We start from the raw sequence: 23,031 nt of genomic DNA on the forward strand, positions 1-23,031 counted from the left end.
AAAAAGCATTTTTTTAAAATACTTATAAAATCAAGTATTTACATAAAAGTAACTTGTATATATGTAAATACGTATAAAAAACTGGAGTCATCTATTATAAGGCTTTTAATTTTAAAACACTTGAAATAGAAACAGCCTCATTCAACCCAGGCCAAACATTGGCATTTAAGTGCAACTGCCATATCAATTCTTCTTTCCAGTAGCAGTGGCCATGCACCCCGTTGTTTTTGGTTTTGTTTCATCAAAATGCTTCCCTATCAGGACATCTGCAGGATGGTAGTTCTGTACCCCTGTTATCTCAAGACAACCTACTATTGGCATTTTGTCTTTCCCACTTACTGGCTCTTTCACCTTTTGTTCCCCACATTGCCTCCGTGGCTCTGTGGACATCTGTATGCCACATGGCTCCACTGGTTGCATTCAAAACATTTAACCCTAGGTCCTGGACGTGTACCTGGACTAGTGGCATCCTCTGCTACTGGCAGATTCTGTTGGGTCAGTCTGGGCTGCCCACCATGGGTTCCTTTAGACCCATGAGCAGTACTGGGGGTCCATTTCCTGTGCAGGGATGCCCTGCTTGCTAGGTATAGGTCTCCCTTCTTCTCCTAGTCATCTGATGTAGCACATTGTCTAACAGCTAACCAGATCCTCATCTCCTCAGGCAAAGTACTTAGGGCTTGTTCCCTCACCAAAAGGTCTGCCAGCCCTTCAAAAGTGGTGACCTGACATCCACTCACCCACCTATGAAAATAAGTGCTCAGTTCAGCAACATATTCAAACACACTTTCATCTGCCTTGAGCCTATGCTCACAAAACTTTTGCCTATAAGTTTCAGGTGTTAGCTTAAAAAATTCTAACAAACATTTCTTAGCAGTATAATTAAAACAGTCAACGTAAGACATTTTGGACAAAATAGCTACAGCGTTACCATTTGCCATGGAGTAAGGGGGTCAGGAACCATACCCAGAGCCTTTGGTCAACATCATACTGTTTACATGCCCTCTCAAGCGTATGAATGAAACTATCAAAATTATCCCCCTTTGTAAACTGTGGAAGAAATTTACTGACCTTTTGTACTTTTGGGGTCCAGTTACTCCACTCCCCATTACCTCCATGACTCTGGTGAAGAGTCAGCATCTCCATTTCATGCTGCCACTGTCTTTTCTTCTCCTCAGCTTCCAGGCGTAGCAGTTTCTCATTCTCCTCAGCCTGTAGACATTTCAGTCTCTCTGCTGCTTCTGTTTACAAATACCTGGCCTTTAACCTAAGTCTCTTTAGCTCCACATGGATTTTTAAGTCCTCTGCAGAAAGGTTGAGCTGTCCATTCTCTCATTCTTGTATATCTCCACTGCCGGTCTGATTGTCCTCCAGACTGCTGTTTTCTGATGCAGCTGTGACCAAAGCTGCAATCATGTCTGCCTTTCTCAGGTTTCCATGCACCAGTCCATTAGCTTGGCACATCTCAGCCAACTGGCTCCTTATCAGCTTGCCATACTCCTCTGCTGACATGCTCGCCTGCTCTCCCTGACTAACTAGGCTAACAAAAGAAATAAAACAATTGTGATCTGAACTCTGAATATTCACTGCATGGCTGATTTAGAGTACAAAAACACCTTCAGTGATCACTGTACACAAGCTACAGGAATTCACTATCTACACCACTGCAAGCCAATTACAAACCAATTAATATGTCGCGTGGGTATCCCACCACTGCCAAACAATTAATATGTGACACCTGTGCACTGGCCCAGTAATCAAGGAGCCTCAATCCTCACCAGTAACATCAGTGAGGGGTCTCCATATTGGGAAGGATAACAAATATATATACACACAGTAAAGTAAAATTTCCCTTAAGAGCACACAGAGATCACAGTCAGTCTGGGGCGGGTTTCTCCCTTTCTCTCCAGATCCCAATAAGACTTCCCACTGGCACACCTATACAGTCCAGATCTCAGCCTAGTGGTCAAGCTAAAACCTCCAGCACCCTCTCTGACACACACACACACACACACACACACACACACACACACACACACACACACACACACACACACACACACATGCACACATGCACACTTTAAGATATGAGTTATATACAAACACACAGACACTCCTGGGGAAGGTTGGCACAGGTTCTCCAGCTGTGCCCCTTCTACCCAGACTATACGGTAGTACCACTTGCCACCGACCACTAATATCAGCTATTAATAAGGCCCTTATCAAAGGGTATCCAGTTATTACTGTGCATTATTATTATTATTATTATCCAAATGGTAAGTGTGACTGAGCAGCAAGGTTTATTTAGAGTAGCTTTGTACAGTATCACTATATACATGCAATGTACTCTAGAGCTTAAATTATCTCTGCACAAAATAGCCACAGCTGAAAGGTTTAAAAATATTTAATAATAAGTAATAAAAACACAAGACAATACTTCTTACTACACACTGCTAGTCAAGAGTTCAGACACAGGAGAATGCCCAAAATAATATTGTAGAATAGTTCTGACATCAGTACAGAAAACAGCTACTCTAATCTTCCTATTTCCTAGCTATTTCTAAGAGAGGCACTAAAGTCTAAAATCCTGCTTACATACAGAGCACAGGCAGAGTGCTGGTGAGTTGGATGTTCTCAAGACAAGTGCAAAATGTCCTCTTTCTGTCTCTGAGAAAGTATTTTAAATTGATAAGTCCTGCTGATTCATTTTAGATTATATCATTCTTAACAATTCTCTGGTTTCCCAGGCTAACAGAAACTCTACATTAACATTTCTTAGTAAGTTTGCACCTGGTCAGGAAATACAGCAATAAACAACATTATACATGTAAATCTAGCAATTAACTCTGGTCTCAAAACAATAGGAAGAATTCCTTCATCCAGACATCTCACCTCCCAGTTCTGAGTGCAACTTAACAAGTTATTTGATGAAGTTAACAGTGTTCAAAATGAGATAGTTAATGATTTGTTATTTGAAGAACATGAAAGTTTATACTTTAATATTTTAAAAAGAATTGAAACCAAAGTTGATAAGGTATATATAAGAAAACAGGGCAAATTACTTAGAGACAGGGAACAGTACAAGAAAGGTACAAGTTACCCCCTTCCCTTCCAGAAAGCTTGGAAAAATTTAGGGAAATATACTAGCAACAAGGAAAGGCATGTTCACAATCAGAAAGAACCAGAGGGATCTAAAAGGGTGGAATTCTATGATGGATTTGAAAAGGGAAAAACCTATGAGAGGAGAAATAATTACATGGATGAATTGGATTCCTTTCAAGAGCCCTCTGAAACTTTTTTAGGGCCCAGGAGATCGGAGAGATTGGCAAACAAACAAAGGAATCCCTCGGATCCGGGACCCCAGGAACTAACGGGTGGGAGCGGTTTTGCCTGGAAAAACAGCAACAGGCGAATGAGATAGAGTCAATCAAACAAGATGATTATGGTATTACTTTTCAATATAAAGGTTTTAAAATACACAATTATACAGAATTAAAGCTGGAAAAGCTTCATTTTGAATTGTTTTCTAGGGGTTTCAAGTTTGTCAAAACTACATGTGGTGATTTAGCCAATATACTTTTAGAATTAAAACTATATCTTAGAAAATTGAACTTGAAAGTTCTTAATCAACATAGAAATGTATCTAACAACAATACATCAGACATTAACACAGAAAGAAATACAATAGAAACCCCTATAACATTTAGTAGAAAAAGTACCTTTAACCCGCCTTTGCACCCGGTCATTCATACATTTGAAACCATAGTAACCAATGACATATATGAAGCATTTAGATACACAAAGGGAAGTACCATTGAAAGGAATTTAAGGAAAGATGAAGAAACATTATTGGAAAACCTAAGGAAAGAGGTAGACTTGAGATTCATGCAGCCAGACAAAGGTGGGGGTGTGGTAATCTTTTACCAGGAGGCTTACAATGATGCTTTAAATAAGTTATTGACTGATGAAAATACTTATTCAACTGTTTCATATAATGAAGTTCAAATAGCATATGGAAGAATAGACTCTCTTTTGGAAGAATATCTCATAGAAAACAGAATTGAAGACAAAACTTACAACTTTTTGAAGCAAAAACATTCACGTGTTCCACAATTTTTTGGAACACCTAAAATACACAAAAATCTTTTGGAGCCTCCTTTTCGCCCCATAGTTTCAGCTAGGAAGTCCAAAACCCACCCACTGGCTGTATATATTGATCAAAATCTCAAAGGAATTGTCAAGACACAGAAACACCTAGTCCAAGATTCATGGGACTTTTTGGGTAAAATTAACAACAACCTATGGTCCGAAACTTGTAAAATGGTTACCATAGATGTGAAAGACCTATTCACGTGTATACCCAGGGACCTAGGCTTCAATTATTTTGAGGATTGTGTTAACAAATATGTGGACTTACCACTGGACAGTAAAAGATTAATATTAGAATTGACTGAAGTTGTATTAGACAACAACTTCATCACATTCCAAGGGGAATATTACAAACAAGTGACAGGTGTGGCTATGGGGGCAGCTTGTGCCCCCATATATGCAAACCTAGTCCTCCTTGGATGGGAGGAACAGTTTATTTTTTCCAGTATATTTATGAAAAATATAAAAATCTACCTTAGGTTTTTAGACGATATTTTTCTTGTATGGGAGGATGATGAGAAGGGTAAAGTTGATGAATTTATGAAATACATAAATGAAACTACTACCTTTTTGTCATTCACTCATGAAATACACAATCAGAGCATTAATTATTTGGATATCACTCTCAGCAAAACAGTTCAAGGCTTCAAGTCCAATATTTTTAGAAAAAACACCTGGTGTAATAGCTATTTACATTTCGATAGCCAACACCCGTTCCATCAGAAAAAAAGTATTATTAAAGGTCAGGCTGTAAGAATAGCGAGAATGACCTCTGAATTTAAAGACTTACAGTTTGAATTTGCTTTCCTGATGGAAAAATTTATAGAAAGGGATTATCCAAAAAGTATGGTGGGAAAAATTTCGGAGGAAGTATACTTGGGTTGGGGGTCTAAATATAAACCATTGTTAGGTCAAAACTTTGTACCCAAAGAGAATATTACTTTTGACAAGAAAAATTTTTTTGGAGCCTGTGTAGTTGAATACAATGCATTTTCAGACTGTTTCAGTAGAATTTTAGAAAACAATTGGTCTATTTTTAAGACAAACAAGGAAATTTACGAAACAATAGGCAAAAAAACAATGTTTTCCTACAAGACGGGTACAAATTTTAAGAGACTATTTGAAATGGAAACAACGACTGTTGACAAGAGAAAAGGAACAACTAGATGTGGTTCTTGTAGACAGTGTGCATATATAAATTTAAAGGAGGAAATATATTTGAAAAATGGATTAAACAGTAAGGTTTTCTTTCACAAAGGTAATTGCCGCAGCAGAATGTTAGTCTATTTGGCCACCTGCAAAAAATGACCCTCATTTTATGTGGGCAAAACCAAGAGAACACTTAGGGAGCGAATTTATGAACACACTAATGACATCAGAGTAAAGAAAGACACCAGTGCCCTCTACAAACATTCTATAGTGTGTGACGGTTTTGCTGGGTTTTGTTTTGGTATTATAGACTATATTAAAGAGAACAACAGGGGAGGGGACATCAAGAACCTTTTGTTGCAAAGAGAGATAAAGTGGCAATTAAGACTGAGGTCTAACCATTCTCCTGGTCTTAATGAATACATTAATATAAAAGCTATTCTAATAGACAAAGCTGCTTTGGTATGATTGTATTATTACAAATGTATTTGTGTGAAGATTTGTGAATTTTACATAACACAACATATATAAAATATATATAAAAAACATATAAAAAATACTATTTTGATCAATACTTTTTCTTATTATACAACCCCCACACAAACCATACCCAATACACTCCAGATCTAGAAATCAAAGTTTCATACCACCTATTTACCATCCACGTGGATGTGTGTTGTAACCTGCCTAGGGGAAATGTTTCCCTGTCATAACTTGTAATTTTATTATTTTTGTATTTTTTTCATTTTTAGATTTTTTACTCTTAGATATTTGCCCTATAGATGAATTTTATGTGTGTTTTTAACACATTCTTTTTTATTTTAAAGGTTTATGCACTTTACGCTATGTTATTGTACTGTATTTGGTTCATAAAATAGTTTTCACAGTACTACATACAAGAAAATTAATTTTTATGGAACCCTTTATTGGTTTTCAACTCAGGTTGTCTTACATGAAATAGGTATTTAATGAGAAAAAGAAAAAAAGTTTATGAAATTAATAAAAAGTACTGTATTACAAAATGCATATAAAATTCCAATACATATCTTTTCATAATAATTTTTAACAATTCTTAATACTATTTGATTATAAAATTTGCAATGTCATGTTTTTAACTTATTATTTTGTTGTGCATAATTCCTAATATTTTAGGATGTGCTTAGGATGTTTTAGTACACATATATAGAAAAAATGTTGAACACACTAAAAGGGACTCGAGGGAAAGGTTTATTTTACCACCTCCAGTGCCTTTTACCTTTAAAAGATAATGAATGCTTAATTGGTTCAATTATTGATTAATTACAGAATATAGAATTGTATAAATAATCAAGGCACCAGAGGTTAACTATTCTGAAGAAGTCTGCTTTGGGCAGACGAAAGCGCTCATTTTATTTTTGGAACTTTGCATTAAAGGAATTTTGGTCTGGTTAGTACGGAACTCCTTCATTTTTATTCATTTTAGATTATATCATTCTTAACAATTCTCTGGTTTCCCAGGCTAACAGAAACTCTACATTAACATTTCTTAGTAAGTTTGCACCTGGTCAGGAAATACAGCAATAAACAACATTATACATGTAAATCTAGCAATTAACTCTGGTCTCAAAACAATAGGAAGAATTCCTTCATCCAGACATCTCACCTCCCATTTCTGAGATCAAACAATTATACAGTGCTTGACTTATCAGCTTTCCTCCAGCAGAGTGCAGTGTGGTTACATTTTTGAAGTTCAACATCCAATACAATTTTCTTATTTAAGACAACAAGCCTGTGGCTTATATTAATATTTACAAATGACAGAATTATCTACAACATTCTATCTAGCTAGGCGGTAGTCTTCACATATCTTCACATTTAGAACCATTGGCTGCGAAAATAAGGGACTCAGAAATTCAAGGATAAAATTGGTATGTATTCAAAAAAAGTTGTTTTTAATTGCAGATGATATTATTTTGTACTTGCTAAAACCAGAAAAGGATATCTCACTGTTATGGAACATTCTGAGGCTGTTCCTTTTTTTCAGGATATAAATGTAATTAAGATAAAACAAATGCTCTAGCTGTAAACGATGTACCCACACATAAATTGTTTCAGTAAGACCCATATTTTTGGTAATATGACAAAATGAAGTATTTAGGAGTATGGGTTAAAAAGGACACTGTTATGGCAGCTAAGGATATGCAGGAAGAGACTAAAAAGATAAAACAAAAACTGAGAAACTGGAAGCTGTTGACATGGACAGCGTTATACAAGCAGTGAAAATGTTTTTAGTCTCTCTTTGTTTATTATTATTTATTTATTTGACATTTGTTAAATGGGTTTGTCCAACTGAGCAAAGTGTTCATTTTCAGTGGAGACCGAGGAGAAAAGCTCCAGTATAATACAATAAATTGTAAACATAATACAAAGTTGACACAAAGTCAAAATTACTAAAATTATATACAATAGTGATACATATCATTGAAATATTGGAACATACATATTTACATGGACTGTAGTAGCAAAAGAACATTAGGTGTATTAAGGTTTTAGTTTACTCTTATTAGAGTTAAGTAGAGTCACAACAGTTTGAGCTGAGACAAAGAGAAGAAATTGGAATAAGGAAAAGAAGTAGGAGGTTATGTTGGATCAAAAAACAAGTAATCTCTGTGGTATCCCCGAAGTCTCAAAACAACCCATTAAAGTGTAGTGGGTCTAAAAACAAAACAGTGTAAGAAACTTCTCTGTGTGGAAGATTTTCAGTCCATATATTTCTAGTTAATCACTGTATATTAATCAGATCAGACAATAGTAGTAGAAGTAGCGAACGTAAACTTGTCAAGTCAAAAAGTAATAATAGAAAATATATAATTCTGCAGCATTACTAAGTATTCGAAAGTAATCCATGCAAGGCAGGCACAGTCTGTTTCCAGTCGAAAATCCTTTATTAAGTACACAGACAAGTGATCCAAGTAAAACAAAAATAGAGTAATCATTTCCTCACAAGCTTTCTAAATATATATATATACTTTTTATTGGGAGTGGTTTATTGTGATGTAAAACAAAGTGTTATTGGTACACATGTTAAATTCCCATCCCTTCCCCCATCATTGTGACATTCAAGCTGGTCCTGCCCTACCTAGTAGCTGTCATAATACTATATAGCCCTAATGTACTTTAATGGTACATCTTATTTAACCAAATTATTAAGTAGATTATTAAGTTTGTGATTTTATACAAGGCAATATACTACACGGCTGGAAATATATCAACCTTAGTTCATTTTGCAATCAAAAATTACATATAAATATATACATATACATTTTGCATGTAAAAATCAGTTTCTATTTTCATAACCTATTGTTAACAAAGATCGCTTTCGTCCTTCTAGACTTCTTCAGGTCTGTGTACAAGAACCCTAAAAACCTATATAATTGTATAATTAGTTAATATTGTTATTACCATCATTTTGAATAAAGTGGAAAAAAGAGAACCAGAAAAAAATAAAAAAAAAATATATGTGTAAGATGATGGAAACAAAATATACACTTAAATTTCAAATGATTTAAAATGGTATTTAAAACCAATTTGTAGCAAAAAAAAATAAAATACAATTAGTCATGTAAACAATGTGGCAATTTTTTAAGTTCCAGTGGACTTTTAATTGAACAGTAGTAGTTTAGTCCAGGCTTTCTAAAAGAGTTCAGCTTTAATTGCCACATGAGTTCATGTTTCTCCAGAATATTCGGGATGTCTCCTTCAAGATCACCCATGTCTATTGCATCCAGGATCTGGAACTTAAAACCTGTGTGTCTTTTATGAAGAGCAAGGTGTTTGGCTAGTGCATTATTTTTACATCCAGAGCGGATTTCTGACAGATGACATAAAATCCTTTGCTTGAGTTTATTTACAGTCTTGCCCATATAGAATGCATCACATTCATTGCACTGTGCCCTGTAATTTACTTGTTAGTGTTACAGTCACCCCCTGCACTGGTTTTAATGATCTTCTTTAAATAAGGGCAATAAAAACTATTACCTTGCTGTATAAATATACAAAATGTACAATTAGTTTCATATTTTTTAGTTTTCTCATGTGGTCTAGGTTTAAATTCAACAAAACTTCTAATATTCCTGGCCTTCCTATAAACAAATGATGGGGCTTCACCTAAGATGTTAATCAGAAAAGGGTTTCCTGTGACAATGTCCCAGTTTTCTTCAATAATATTTTTGATACTGTGATAATCCAAAGTGTATGTCAGGATGCAGCTATTTTTGCATTTGTTATTCTCTGTGGGATTACTTAACATTTTTCTACTGGGGAGGTTGAGTGAAGGTGCTTCAGTCCTTTTCAGTTCTATAATGGGTTCCAGGATGTTTTTTAACATCTGATTTCATAGCCTCTCACTAGAAAATCATTCTCTAAGTTGTTCAGGTTTCTCAAAAATGGTTCCATCTCTGTGGTAATTCGAGCTAATCTACAGCCTTGGGATTTCACTACATTATACTTGGTTTTTGTAGGATGTAGACTTTTACTGTGGAGTAATAAGTTAACCCTTGTTGGTTTTCTGAATAGATCAGTGGTGATTCTGTTATTGTTGGTGTCCTTGGAAATCTGCATATCTAAGAAAGTGGTTGAAGTACAGCTATGGGAAGAGGTAAACTTCAGGAAGGGGGTTGTTTGATTGAGGTAAGTGATAAAATCTCCAAGCTGCAAGGTGTCACCTTCCCACACAATAAAGACATCTTCAATAAAACGTAAATAGCATGTGATATGCTGCATGTAGTCTGTGTTGTTTAACACAAAGTCCTCCTCCCATTTGCCCAGAGCTATGTTAGCTATGCTGGGAGCCATGGCAGCCCCCATTGCTATACTAGTTTTTTGTTTGTAGCGTTTGCCATTGAAAGTAAAGAAATTGAAGTCCAGTACAAGATTAATGAGCTTGCTTAACTTTTGCAGTTGTGCCTGTGTACCCTGATTATGTTTCTTAAAAGACTCCATAGCTGCTGTTATACAGTAATTGTGAGGGAGCACTGTGTACAAGGATTCCACATCAATAGTTACCAAAATACGGTCAGCTTCCACTGTAATGTTTTTTATTTTCTTCAAAAAATCCATTGAATCTCTTATGTATGACTTATTCTTTTCTGCTAGAGGTTTCAGCAAGTAATCAAGGTAAATGGCTATGGCTTCAGTAAGGGAACTTCCACTTGCTACCACTGGTCTATAAGGTGGGTCTTCTCTGTTCTTGTGTGGCTTTGGTATTCCAAAAAAGTAAGGTATATATGGACTGAAAATCTTCTACACAGAGAAGTTTCTTACACTGTTTTGTTTTTAGACCCACTACACTTTAGTGGGTTGTTTTGAGACTTCGGGGATACCACGGAGATTACTTGTTTTTTGTTGGTACTTTGGTTTCTGAGACCAAGGTTCTTGTTCCGTTAAAGGATCCCTGAATCGGTGTGGAATTCCAGCATTTTAAGACATGGATAATGACAGGCTAAAAGATTTACTAACTGTACCTATCTGGAATGATACAGAAGCAGATCAGATACAAACAGATACAGAAAATGGACAGGGAAGAATGGGCCTAGAAAATATGAATTCAGAGACTTTTTCTAAACTAGAAAAGCAACTGAAATGCATGCTGGGTCTCTACTGGGAACACGTTTATTTACAACAAAGCATAGATAAGAAGAGACTACCCCGGGGACTTAAAAAGACCAATGTGGAAAAATATGGATGATTCACTTTCTAAGGAACGGGAATATATTCTAGAGGATGCCAGCTACAAACTTATTCGTCTGCTAGTAAGGAACAACCTTAGTGTGCAGGAAGCTACAAAGACTGACATCACATCTTTAAAAACAACATTGGAAAATGAGAACCACAATAACCTAGATGCTAAATTTGAGCTACTTAAAGAAAGAGTGAAAGGATATGATCAGTCCATTAAAGAAAGAAAGATTAATAAAATGAAACGAGATCAACTGGACAAAGATGATCCTGGGAGACTTACTAGGAGGTACAATAATAATATTAACAACAGGAGAACCAACAACAGACAAGGTTTTAGTTATTACAGGGGATATAAGGGAAAATATAACCGTGCCAGCAGACCTCAACGGGATTTTCCCAGGGGAGATCCTCGCACAAAACCAGACAGGGGCACAATACAGGACCACCAGGAGACTGCCCCTCCAACATCTCATTCCCCACAATCCCAATCCCCTCTGGCTATCAACACTCCGCAGAAGCCTTTGACATCACAGAAGGATCAGGACAGGAACATAAGCCACAGCAGCAACCAGAAACGACAGAGAGTTCTACAGGATGAATTACAGGACTACCAGGACAACCGGGACCACAGACAATCCAACTACCAGGAGCAGCAGCACCATCACAGAGACCAGTTTCTTCAGGAAGATCAATATCGACAGCACAGACATCAACCACCACACCAATACCAAAGCCAGCACCAGTACCAGAACAAGAACGACCACCACCACCAGAGCTTGCCCCTCTTACCAGGTCCCCCCATACCGCAGCCACAGCGAGGAATACTACTACAACCCACCGTGATTCCAGAAAGCAGAGGAGGAATTCCAGAGGTCTCATACTCTATCCACAAACTCCCAGGGAGACAGGAGAACCAAACAGTGGACAGGGGTGAGGGAAATACAATACCTGGGCAATCCCGACTGGAACCCCGACTACAACCCAGGTCCCAGGCTCAGACAGAGGAAACAGCCACAATAACAGGTACAATAACAACAACAACAGGTACCACAATAACAGGTACTCCACTTATCTGGAACCACTCTGTTAAAGCATTGACTGAAGAGGAAAAAAGTGTGTTGTCCAAAGGACTTACTTTTGTACCAAGCTGCAGGAGTGAGGCTGCTCAAGTACTGATAGACCTTAAAATGTTTGTGAGGAAGCTCAACTTAAAGGGACAATCCCAGGGATTTTTTTATTTTGATTCTAGTTTTTGTTTACATTTTCAGTCTGGCTTTCTGGGCATGTCCCAACTATGGCTGCAGGGGTTGGGGGAGGGTACTTACAGGAAGCTTCAGATGTGTTAGGCAGATTCCTTCTCAAATTGCAGTTGTATTCACAACAGCTCTCACTGAGTCATTCATTAGTTTCAACTGTCCTTTTTATCCTCAGAGAAACTACCTTTTCAGCAATGTTATGACTTGATTTGCTAATACCCTGCAGGAAAGCATTTGAGCAGTGCAAAGTTAAAACACTGGTAAACAAGAGTTTTTAGTTAATTTCATTTCATATTTTATTTTGTGCCGATTTCTAAATTCATAGCTAAGTGCAATGATTTTATGGCACAAATGCCCTAGCTTCTGTAGAAAGCATGTGAAAGATGCAAGTTTCAAACATTAGTATAAACAGTCTTGTTTCTTGTTCCATGTTCAAATTGATCTCTGAATACTAGCCAAGTGTGATGGTTTTCTTACCTGCTAATAGCTCTATGAAAAGGCATATGTGTGATACAGGGTTCAAACATGAGTAGACAGTCTTCGGTTCCTTTTGTTTTGTAGTCTACATTGCTCATATAAACTCAGAAAGCTGCTCGACTAACACAATTTGCATTATTGTGCATTTTCTGAAGGATAAGAAGTCTGAGCTCAAATATAGGTCATTATTTAGTGACTTTCATCTTCATTGATTTGGAGGAAAAATGCACATTTTATGAGGAACAGACCAAAAATATCAGATGAAAATCTGGGCATTCTGCAAAAATCTGGACAGTTGAGAGGTATGGGCAGACACACTCATGCATTCCTTTAATTTCATATTTTATTTTGTGCTGTTCTCATGCATTTCCTACTATACGTGCTATACGATGCATGTCCTACTATACGTGCTGTATGCTACATGTTGGTGACAGTGGTTGCACTGTATGATATGCCCTTAAGCAGTTTTATTTCTCTTTCTACCTTACAACTGTATGCATTTGTACTTGATTCCACTGTTATCTGTAGACGAGTAACTGGAATGATACAGTGTGGGGTTTTTGTCATCATGCTGTCTGTATTGCCTGATGAGAGGCTAATTCCTTGTCTGACAATCCTTAGTCTTACATGACACTTTTCAAACTGTTGTTGCCTTTCCAAATTACTCACATGAAGGCAACCTCAGACCAGTGACACAACTAGTATCCTACCCTCTTCACTACCTCATACTCTAATACCTTGCCCTTCATAAATAAATAATAAATGTACTTGAGACCGTGCAGCTGTGCTCTAATACACGTTATTCCTGATCATACTGTGTCGTGACATAAATACATAATAACTCTACTTGAGACCATGCAGCTGTGCTCTAATACACGTGCTATTCCTGATCATACAAGTCGTGCCATAAACAAATAATAAATGTACTTGAGACCGTGCAGCTGTGCTCTAATACACATGCTACTCCTGATCATACAAGTCGTGCCATAAATAAATAATAAATGTACTTGAGACAGTGCAGCTGTGCTCTAATACACATGCTATTCCTGATCATACAAGTGCCATAAATAAATAATAAATGTACTTGAGACAGTGCAGCTGTGCTCTAATACACATGCTATTCCTGATCATACAAGTGTCATAAATAAATAATAAATGTACTTGAGACAGTGCAGCTGTGCTCTAATACACATGTACTTGAGACAGTGCAGCTATGCTCTAATACATGTGCTATTCCTGATCATACTATGTTGTGCCATAAATAAATAATAAATGTACTCGAGACCATGCAGCTATGCTCTAATACACATGCTATTCCTGATCATATTATGTCGTGCCATAAATAAATAATAAATGTACTTGAGACAGTGCAGCTATGCTCTAATACACATGCTGCTCCTGATCATACAAGTCGTGCCATGAATAAATAATAACTGTACTTGAGACCGTGCAGCTGTGCTCTAATACACATGCTATTCCTGATCATACTGTGTCGTGCCATAAATACATAATAAATGTACTTGAGACCGTGCAGCAATGCTCTAATACACATGCTATTCCTGATCATACTATGTCATGCCATAAATAAGTAATAAATGTACTTGAGACTGTGCAGCTGTGCTCTAATACACATGCTATTCCTGATCATACAAGTTGTGCCATAAATAAATAATAAATGTACTTGAGACTGTGAAGCTGTTCTCTAATACACATGCAATTCCTGATCATACAAGTCATGCCATAAATACATAACTGTACTTGAGACCGTGCAGCTGTGCTCTAATACACATGCTATTCCTGATCATACTGTGTCGTGCCATAAATACATAATAAATGTACTTGAGACCGTGCAGCAATGCTCTAATACACATGCTATTCCTGATCATACTATGTCGTGCCATAAATAAGTAATAAATGTACTTGAGACTGTGCAGCTGTGCTCTAATACACATGCTATTCCTGATCATACAAGTTGTGCCATAAATAAATAATAAATGTACTTGAGACTGTGCAGCTGTGCTCTAATACACATGCAATTCCTGATCATACAAGTCGTGCCATAAATACATAACTGTACTTGAGACCGTGTAGCTGTGCTCTAATACACATGCTATTCCTGATCATACAAGCCGTGCCATAAATAAATAATAAATGTACTTGAGGCTGTGCTCTAATACACATGCTATTCCTGATCATACAAGTCGTGCCATAAATAAATAATAAATGTACTTGAGACTGTGCAGCTGTGCTCTAATACACATGCTATTCCTGAACATACTATGTCGTGCCATAAATAAATAATAAATGTACTTGAGACAGTGCATCTGTGTTCTAATACACATGCTATTCTGAAACATACTATGTTGTGTAATAAATAAATAATAAATGTACTTGAGACCGTGCAGCTGTGCTCTAATACACATGCTACTCTTGATCATACAAGTTGTGCCATAAATAAATAATAACTGTACTTGAGACAGTGCAGCTATGCTCATAGGTTCATACTAGGCTATCTGCCCTAGAGCATTTATAAGCCTAGCCAGAGTGTGTTTGGCTTTCACCACCCATTTTAAATTAATTTTGCTATGCCGTTTTTCGAGGTTAGTATACTGTGCCTCTGTCTAACAGTGACACAGAAGTGATACCCGGGGTAAACCTACGATCTCCCATCCACTCATCAAGATTCCTCTTGAAGAGAGTCAATGAGGGACTCTGCCTAACCTGGACTGGGATTTTATTCCAGAGTGAAGGGAGCCTCTGGGTTATGAATCTGTCTCTCCAGCATGTCCTATTTATTTCAGTGTTGAGGTTCAAGTCTCTCGAGCGTCTATCTCGATGGGATTAGATTTTCTGAGGTGCAGCATGTCCGTTAATTCCGGGTTGGACATGGCTTTATACGTCAGGCACAGATCGCCTCTAAGCAGGCAGTATGCCACTGAGTAGAGCTGGAGTTTCTTTAACTGAGCAGCATATGGCATCTGTTTGAGCCCTTTGATCCTCTTGGTGAGGTACTTTTGGGGTCTTTCCAGTTGCTGCAGGTGTCTGGTAAGGTACATCCCAAAAGGGGCATTGTACTCAAATATGGGCCTGATGAGGGATGAGTAAAGAGGCACGATGACCTCCCCTGATCTAGATGTGAATCCCTTCATGATTAGGTGGGCTATATAAAATGTTTTTCTAACCACTTTAGCCACGTGGTTGTCAAATGAGAGATTGCTATCAACTTGGGTCCCCAGGTCCCTAATTACTTCTTCCGTACTTAATGGATTACCACCTATGTGGTAATTTGTGGGCACTTTGTTTTTTCCAAAGGGGATGACTATACACTTTTTGGCGTTTAGCTTGAGGCCATGGCTCTGGCACCAGTTGTCTATTTCTATGAGGCCCTTTTTGGAGGATGCTTGTGTCAGCTGGAGAGTCGATTATGGTGCCCAGTTTGCAGTCATCTGCAAACTTGGTCAGCCACAGTCCTTCCATGTTGGCTTGTACCTCTGAGAAATATATACCGAACAAGAGAGGTCCCAGGACTGAACCTTGTGGGATGCCACTTGTAACTGGTTTGGAGTCTGACATGGCTCCAGCAATTCTAACCATGTGGGTTCTGTCCATGAGCCAGTTTGCAACCCATCTAGTGACATAGGGGTTTATATTTAAGCTGGTGAGCTTATCTATAATGCCCAAGTGGGGTATTGTATCGAAGGCTTTTGTGAGGTCCAGGTAGGCTGTGTGGACCACCTTCCCCTCGTCAATGGCCTTGGTAATACACATGCTATTCCTGATCATACTATGTCGTGCCATAAATAAATAATAAATGTACTTGAGACAGTGCAGCTGTGTTCTAATACACATGCTATTCCTGAACATACTATGTCGTGCCATAAATAAATAATAAATGTACTTGAGACCGTGCAGCTGTGCTCTAATACACATGCTACTCCTGATCATTCTGTGTCGTGCCATAAATACATAATAAATGTACTTGAGACCGTGCAGCTATGCTTTAATACACATGCTATTCCTGATCATACTATGTCGTGCCATAAATAAATAATAAATGTACTTGAGACAGTGCAGCTGTGCTATAATACACATGCTATTCCGAAACATACTATGTTGTACCATAAATAAATAATAAATGTACTTGAGACAGTGCAGCTATGCTCTAATACACATGCTATTCCTGATCATACAAGTCGTGCAATAAATAAATAATAAATGGACTTGAGACAGTGCAGCTATGCTCTAATACACATGCTATTCCTGATCATACAAGTCGTGCCATAAATAAATAATAAATGGACTTGAGACAGTGCAGCTATGCTCTAATACACATGCTATTCCTGATCATACAAGTCGTGCAATAAATAAATAATAAATGGACTTGAGACAGTGCAGCTGTTCTCTAATACACATGCTACTCCTGATCATACAAGTCGTGCCATAAATAAATATTAAATGTACTTGAAACAGTGCAGCTATGCTCTAATACACATACTATTCCTGATCATACTATGTCGTGCCATAAATAAATAATAAATGTACTTGAGACAGTGCAGCTGTGTTCTAATACATATGCCATTCCTTAACATACTATGTCGTGCCATAAATAAATAATAAATGTACTTTAGACCGTGCAGCTGTGATCTAATACACATGCTATTCCTGATCATACTATGTCGTGCCATAAATAAATAATAAATGTACTTGAGACCGTGCAGCTGTGCTCTAATACACATGCCATTCCTGATCATAGTATGTCGTGCCATAAATAAATAATAAATGTATTCGACAACAACACTTATGAAATATCATATATATTAGCAACGACCACAAGAACACCAGTGAGTAACAGCTCAACTTTCTAAAATTTAATGAACAAAAAAACTTCACTTCTCTAGCGCCTCGGCCAACAGCCTTTACAGAGTAAAAAATATAGAACACACTCAAAGTGATATATATAACAAAACTCATCAATTAATGAATTTAAACAATTAATTAATTATTCAATTATAAAACTTAAACTTTTAAAGTTACAACAGTCATATAAAACTATGCCAGTTACATTCCTTATTAAGTCCATAAGGACTTAAAGTATTATATTTCATGATTAAAAGTGATTCTTTTTGTCTCAACACATTTTTTTGAAGAGTAACATTATTAAAATGTAGTGGTACATGTTCCAAAATAGAGACCTTCATACAGTCTAAATTGCCATAGTGTTTATTATTAAAATGTTCTGAGATGGGACTATTCATTTTTCCATTTCTTACATCTCTAACATGTTCCTTTATTCTATGAGACAAAGTCCGTTTAGTTTCACCAATATAATATTTTTTGCAAGAGCAAAAAATAACATAACTCCTGTACTAGAACAAGAGTATCTAGCTCTATTGGATAATTTTTTTCCATTAATTTCTTTTATTTCCATATTTATATATTTACAAATGGAGCAATTATTACATGGGAAAGTACCTATCTCATTAATATTAGTCAACATAATATTTTTCTTTTCCTTATATACACTATGTACCAGAAAGTCTTGTATGTTTCTGCCTCTCTTATATGATGTCACTAGTTGTACATTTCTAAGTGAAATAATTTCCTTCTTAATTAAGTCCCAATATTCTCTTATTATGCCATTAATCACAGGAGAAAAATTAGTACATTTTGTTACAAAAAATAATTTATCTTGATTTTGTTCATTATTATTATATTTTATGGGTCTATATTTACTATTTAGTTTTTTATTATTAAATACTTCATTGAAACTATTCATAACATTCAGTTCATTATAGCCTCTGTCATTAAACATATTAGCAGCTTTTAAAGCTTCATTAGAAGCTAATAAATCATCACTGTTAAGTCTTTTAATTCTAATAAATTCTCCATATGGAATGGCTGTTAATGTATGAGTGGGATGACAACTGATGCCACACATTTTCCAATTCATTTGAGCAAATTTTCTATGTATACTTGTGATTATTTTTTTACCATCAGTTCCAGTTAGAGCAATATCTAAAAAATTAATTTTATCTCCTATACGGGTGTCATCAAATTTAATACCAAATTCATTGTTATTTAATTCATTAATAAATGTAGTAGATAAACCATATCCCCCATCACATATAAAAATTAAATCATCTATAAATCTATAATAACCAATAACATGTTTTTTAAAAAAAGAATGTCTATAGATGTATTTATTTTCAAAATGGCCCATAAATAAATTGGCATAGGCTGGGGCAAAAGCAGCCCCCATAGCTGTTCCCTTCAGTTGTTGATATAGGGTGCCATTAAATTCAAAGATATCATGGGTTAAGCAGAACTCTATAAGTTCCAACATAAAATGTGTTTTGGGGTTATCACCCATAAAGAATAATATTGCTTCCAAACCAAATCTGTGTACTATATTTGTATAGAGACTTACTACATCAGTGGTAATAAAATACATGCCTTGTGACCAACAGATGTTCTTAATTTTATTAAGAAAATCATAAGAATCTTTAATATACGAGGGCAATTTAACAACCTCTTTTAGCAAATGTTCGTGTAGTAAACTACACAGATTATATGTAAAAAAATCAAAAGCAGATACAATAGGTCGACCAGGAGTTCGCTCCAAATTTTTATGCACCTTACGCAGGCAAAAAAATTTTGCCACCTTACTGTTTTTAACTATAATTTTACGGTCTATATCTACTTTTGTAAAATAATGTAACCTAACACCCTTATTAAGCAAAGCTTTAAAATCTTGTTCCGCTTTTAAAAGATTCTCCAATTCTCTATTCTCCAATAGAGCTAGATACTCTTGTTCTAGTACAGGAGTTATTTATGTTATTTTTTGCTCTTGCAAAAAATATTATATTGGTGAAACTAAACGGACTTTGTCTCATAGAAAAAGGAACATGTTAGATAAACACTATGGCAATTTAGACTGTATGAAGGTCTCTATTTTGGAACATGTACCACTACATTTTAATAATGTTACTCTTCAAAAAAATGTGTTGAGACAAAAAGAATCACTTTTAATCATGAAATATAATACTTTAAGTCCTTATGGACTTAACAAGGAATGTAACTGGCATAGTTTTATATGACTGTTGTAACTTTAAAAGTTTAAGTTTTATAATTGAATAATTAATTAATTGTTTAAATTCATTAATTGATGAGTTTTTTTATATATATATCACTTTGAGTGTGTTCTATATTTTTTACTCTGTAAAGGCTGTTGGCCGAGGCGCTAGAGAAGTGAAGTTTTTTTGTTCATTAAATTTTAGAAAGTTGAGCTGTTACTCACTGGTGTTCTTGTGGTCGTTGCTAAATAATAAATGTACTTGAGACCATGCAGCTGTGCTCCAGTACACGTGCTACTCCTGTTCATACTATGTCGTGCCATAAATAAATAATAAATGTACTTGAGACCGTGCAGCTATGCTCTAATACACGTGCTATTCCTGATCATATAAGTCGTGCCATAAATAAACAATAAATGAACTTGAGACCGTGCAGCTGTGCTCTAATACACATGCTATTCCTGATCATACATGTCGTGCCATAAATAAATAATAAATGTACTTGAGACCGTGCAGCTGTGCTCTAATACACGTGCTATTCTTGATCATACAAGTCGCACCATAAATGAATAATAAATGTACTTGAGACCGTGCAGCTTTGCTCTAATACACATGCTATTCCTGATCATACAAGTCATGCCATAAATAAATAATAAATGTACTTGAGACCATGCACCTGTGCTCTAATACACATGCTATTCCTGATCATACAAGTTGTGCCATAAATAAATAACTGTACTTGAGACAGTGCAGCTATGCTCTAATACACATGCTATTCCTGATCATACTATGTTGTGCCATAAATAAATAATAAATGTACTTGAGACAGTGCAGCTATGCTCTAATACACGTGCTATTCCTGATCATACAAGTTGTGCCATATATAAATAATAAATGTGCTTGAGACAGTGCAGCTGTGCTTTAATACACGTTATTCCTGATCATACTGTGTTGTGACATAAATACATAATAACTGTACTTGAGACCGTGCAGCTGTGTTCTAATACACATGCTATTCTTGATCATACAAGTCATGCCATAAATTAATATTAAATGTACTCAAGACCATGCAGCTGTGCTCTAATACACATGCTACTCCTGATCACACTATGTTGTGCCATAAATAAATAATAAATGTACTTGAGACAGTGCAGCTGTGCTCTAATACACATGCTACTCCTGATCATACAAGTCGTGCCATGAATAAATAACTTGAGACAGTGCAGCTATCTTCTAATACACATGCTATTCCTGATCATACAATGTCCCCACTCCATTATCAGATGGTAAATAGCATAAACTATAAAGGAACAATGTAATCTTTAACATAGTTGACACAATGGGTAAGGGCTTTCTGTCATGCACAAAATACAAGGCTTGAGCCTGACCAGTGGTTAATGCCTGTTCAGAGTTTGCATGTGGTCTCTGTACAGTACTTCCCACCTCCCAAAACATGCTGGGTGTTGTCAACTCAAACTCACCATAAACAAATAACTGGAGTCATGGGTAGCACCACATACTGTAGGTAGTGCCTGTTGAGGTAAGAATTGTAAAACTAACCACTTTAGGCATTAACTGTGATGTACAGTATCCTCTAGATAGGAGATCACTCATCACAGACTACACACCATGTCAAGGATAGCGACTCAACATTGTAAAAACTGGCTGTTGGTGAGCAGGTCATGTTGACTAATGTTGCCAAATGGGTTGCAAAACTGGTCTACTCCAAACTACACAAGGGACCATGATAATGGTCTAAGGGGCCTATGTGTCCTATATGTCAGAGTGTGTCTTCCATAATAGCAGCCCTAGTTCAATAAGCTACTAGATAGGTGGTGTCTGGTTATCTAGCTTGAGCTGGCTAGCATATCACCAGATCATCAATAAGATCTAAAGGTGTTAATGCTCAGTACTACAAGTCTAAACAAAAAACTTCAAATCCTTCATGCTCTTTTCACAATGCTAACATCTGTGTGGTCGCTGAAACAATGGTTTATAGCCACAGATAGCACATCGGCAATGGAAGGCTATAACACCTTCCACACATTTAGATCAGCAACTACACAGACAGGGGCTAAAGAGGGAGGTATTTCAATTTACATCAAAAATACATCCAAAATTAATATACCTCAAGGCTGGTCAAACAGGGCAATGCACTTGAGCTTCTCCATGTTCTAATCATCACACACAAAATCACATACCTCTTCCTTGCAAGCTATAGGTTCCTCTTTATGGTCCAGGAAAACCATAGCACATGTTTAAACTTAATGGAAACACTCACCATCCAACTCAATATCATATTCATGGGTAACTTTAATTACCCCACTATTAACTGGGAATAATTTAGGACAGTAAATGTGCAGGCAAAGAAATTCCTGGACCAGATTGTCAATACATCAAACAGGCATGCAAATATACTGGGTCTGGCCCTCACTAATATGGGAGAGTGCAGCACACTCCCTAATGTAATGTCTTCTCAGATAAGGTCACATCACAAAATGGTCTTCTTTGAAGTAAAAATAAATCTTGGAACTGCAGCTAACTCTGGAATATTCAAAAACTATTCAAAGGCTAACTTTCTACTACTAAGTGCTAATCTGGCAACATTTCAAGTCCTCCAGAAACCTGGGAATGCTTCTGCCTATGCAGAACTCTTCACTGAAATGCTATACAAGCATGTTAATAGCTGTGCAGAGGCAGCTGTACATACCAGGAAGAATAGAACTAACTCAAAAAACAAGATCCATGGTGAAATCACAACATCAATAGGCTGTATAGCAAAAAAAAAAAGAAAAGAAAATCATGGCAAAAATTAGGAGGTATAGTACCCAGCAGGATAAAAGAACTTTTATACTATAAAAACAATTCAAAGGACAAATAAAGTCTAACAAAGCCAAATTTGGAGTAAATCTGGCCTTCCAGGCCAAGAACAACCACAAAGCATTCTTTAGCTATGTCTGCAACCTCAAAGGCAATACAGAAGTGTTAGTACAGAGCTGATTTTCAATGCAGCCACCTATACTGACCCTATGGGGTCCAAATGAAGAGATAATGTGTCAGCAAGTGGAGTAGCATTGCTGAAATTTAATTCATCTTCAAGTCTTGGTGAGTACCTTCAAAAGGTGGACTTTGTTTTTTCACAAAATCTCACAAAGACATCACTGATATATAGACTGGATTTTATTTCCCATATATCATGGACAGAAGTAGGT

The sequence above is a fragment of the Protopterus annectens genome, chromosome 5.part0, assembly GCF_019279795.1.
Source record: "Protopterus annectens isolate FY-2018-M chromosome 5.part0, PAN1.0, whole genome shotgun sequence".
In the NCBI taxonomy this organism is placed as follows: domain Eukaryota; kingdom Metazoa; phylum Chordata; order Ceratodontiformes; family Protopteridae; genus Protopterus; species Protopterus annectens.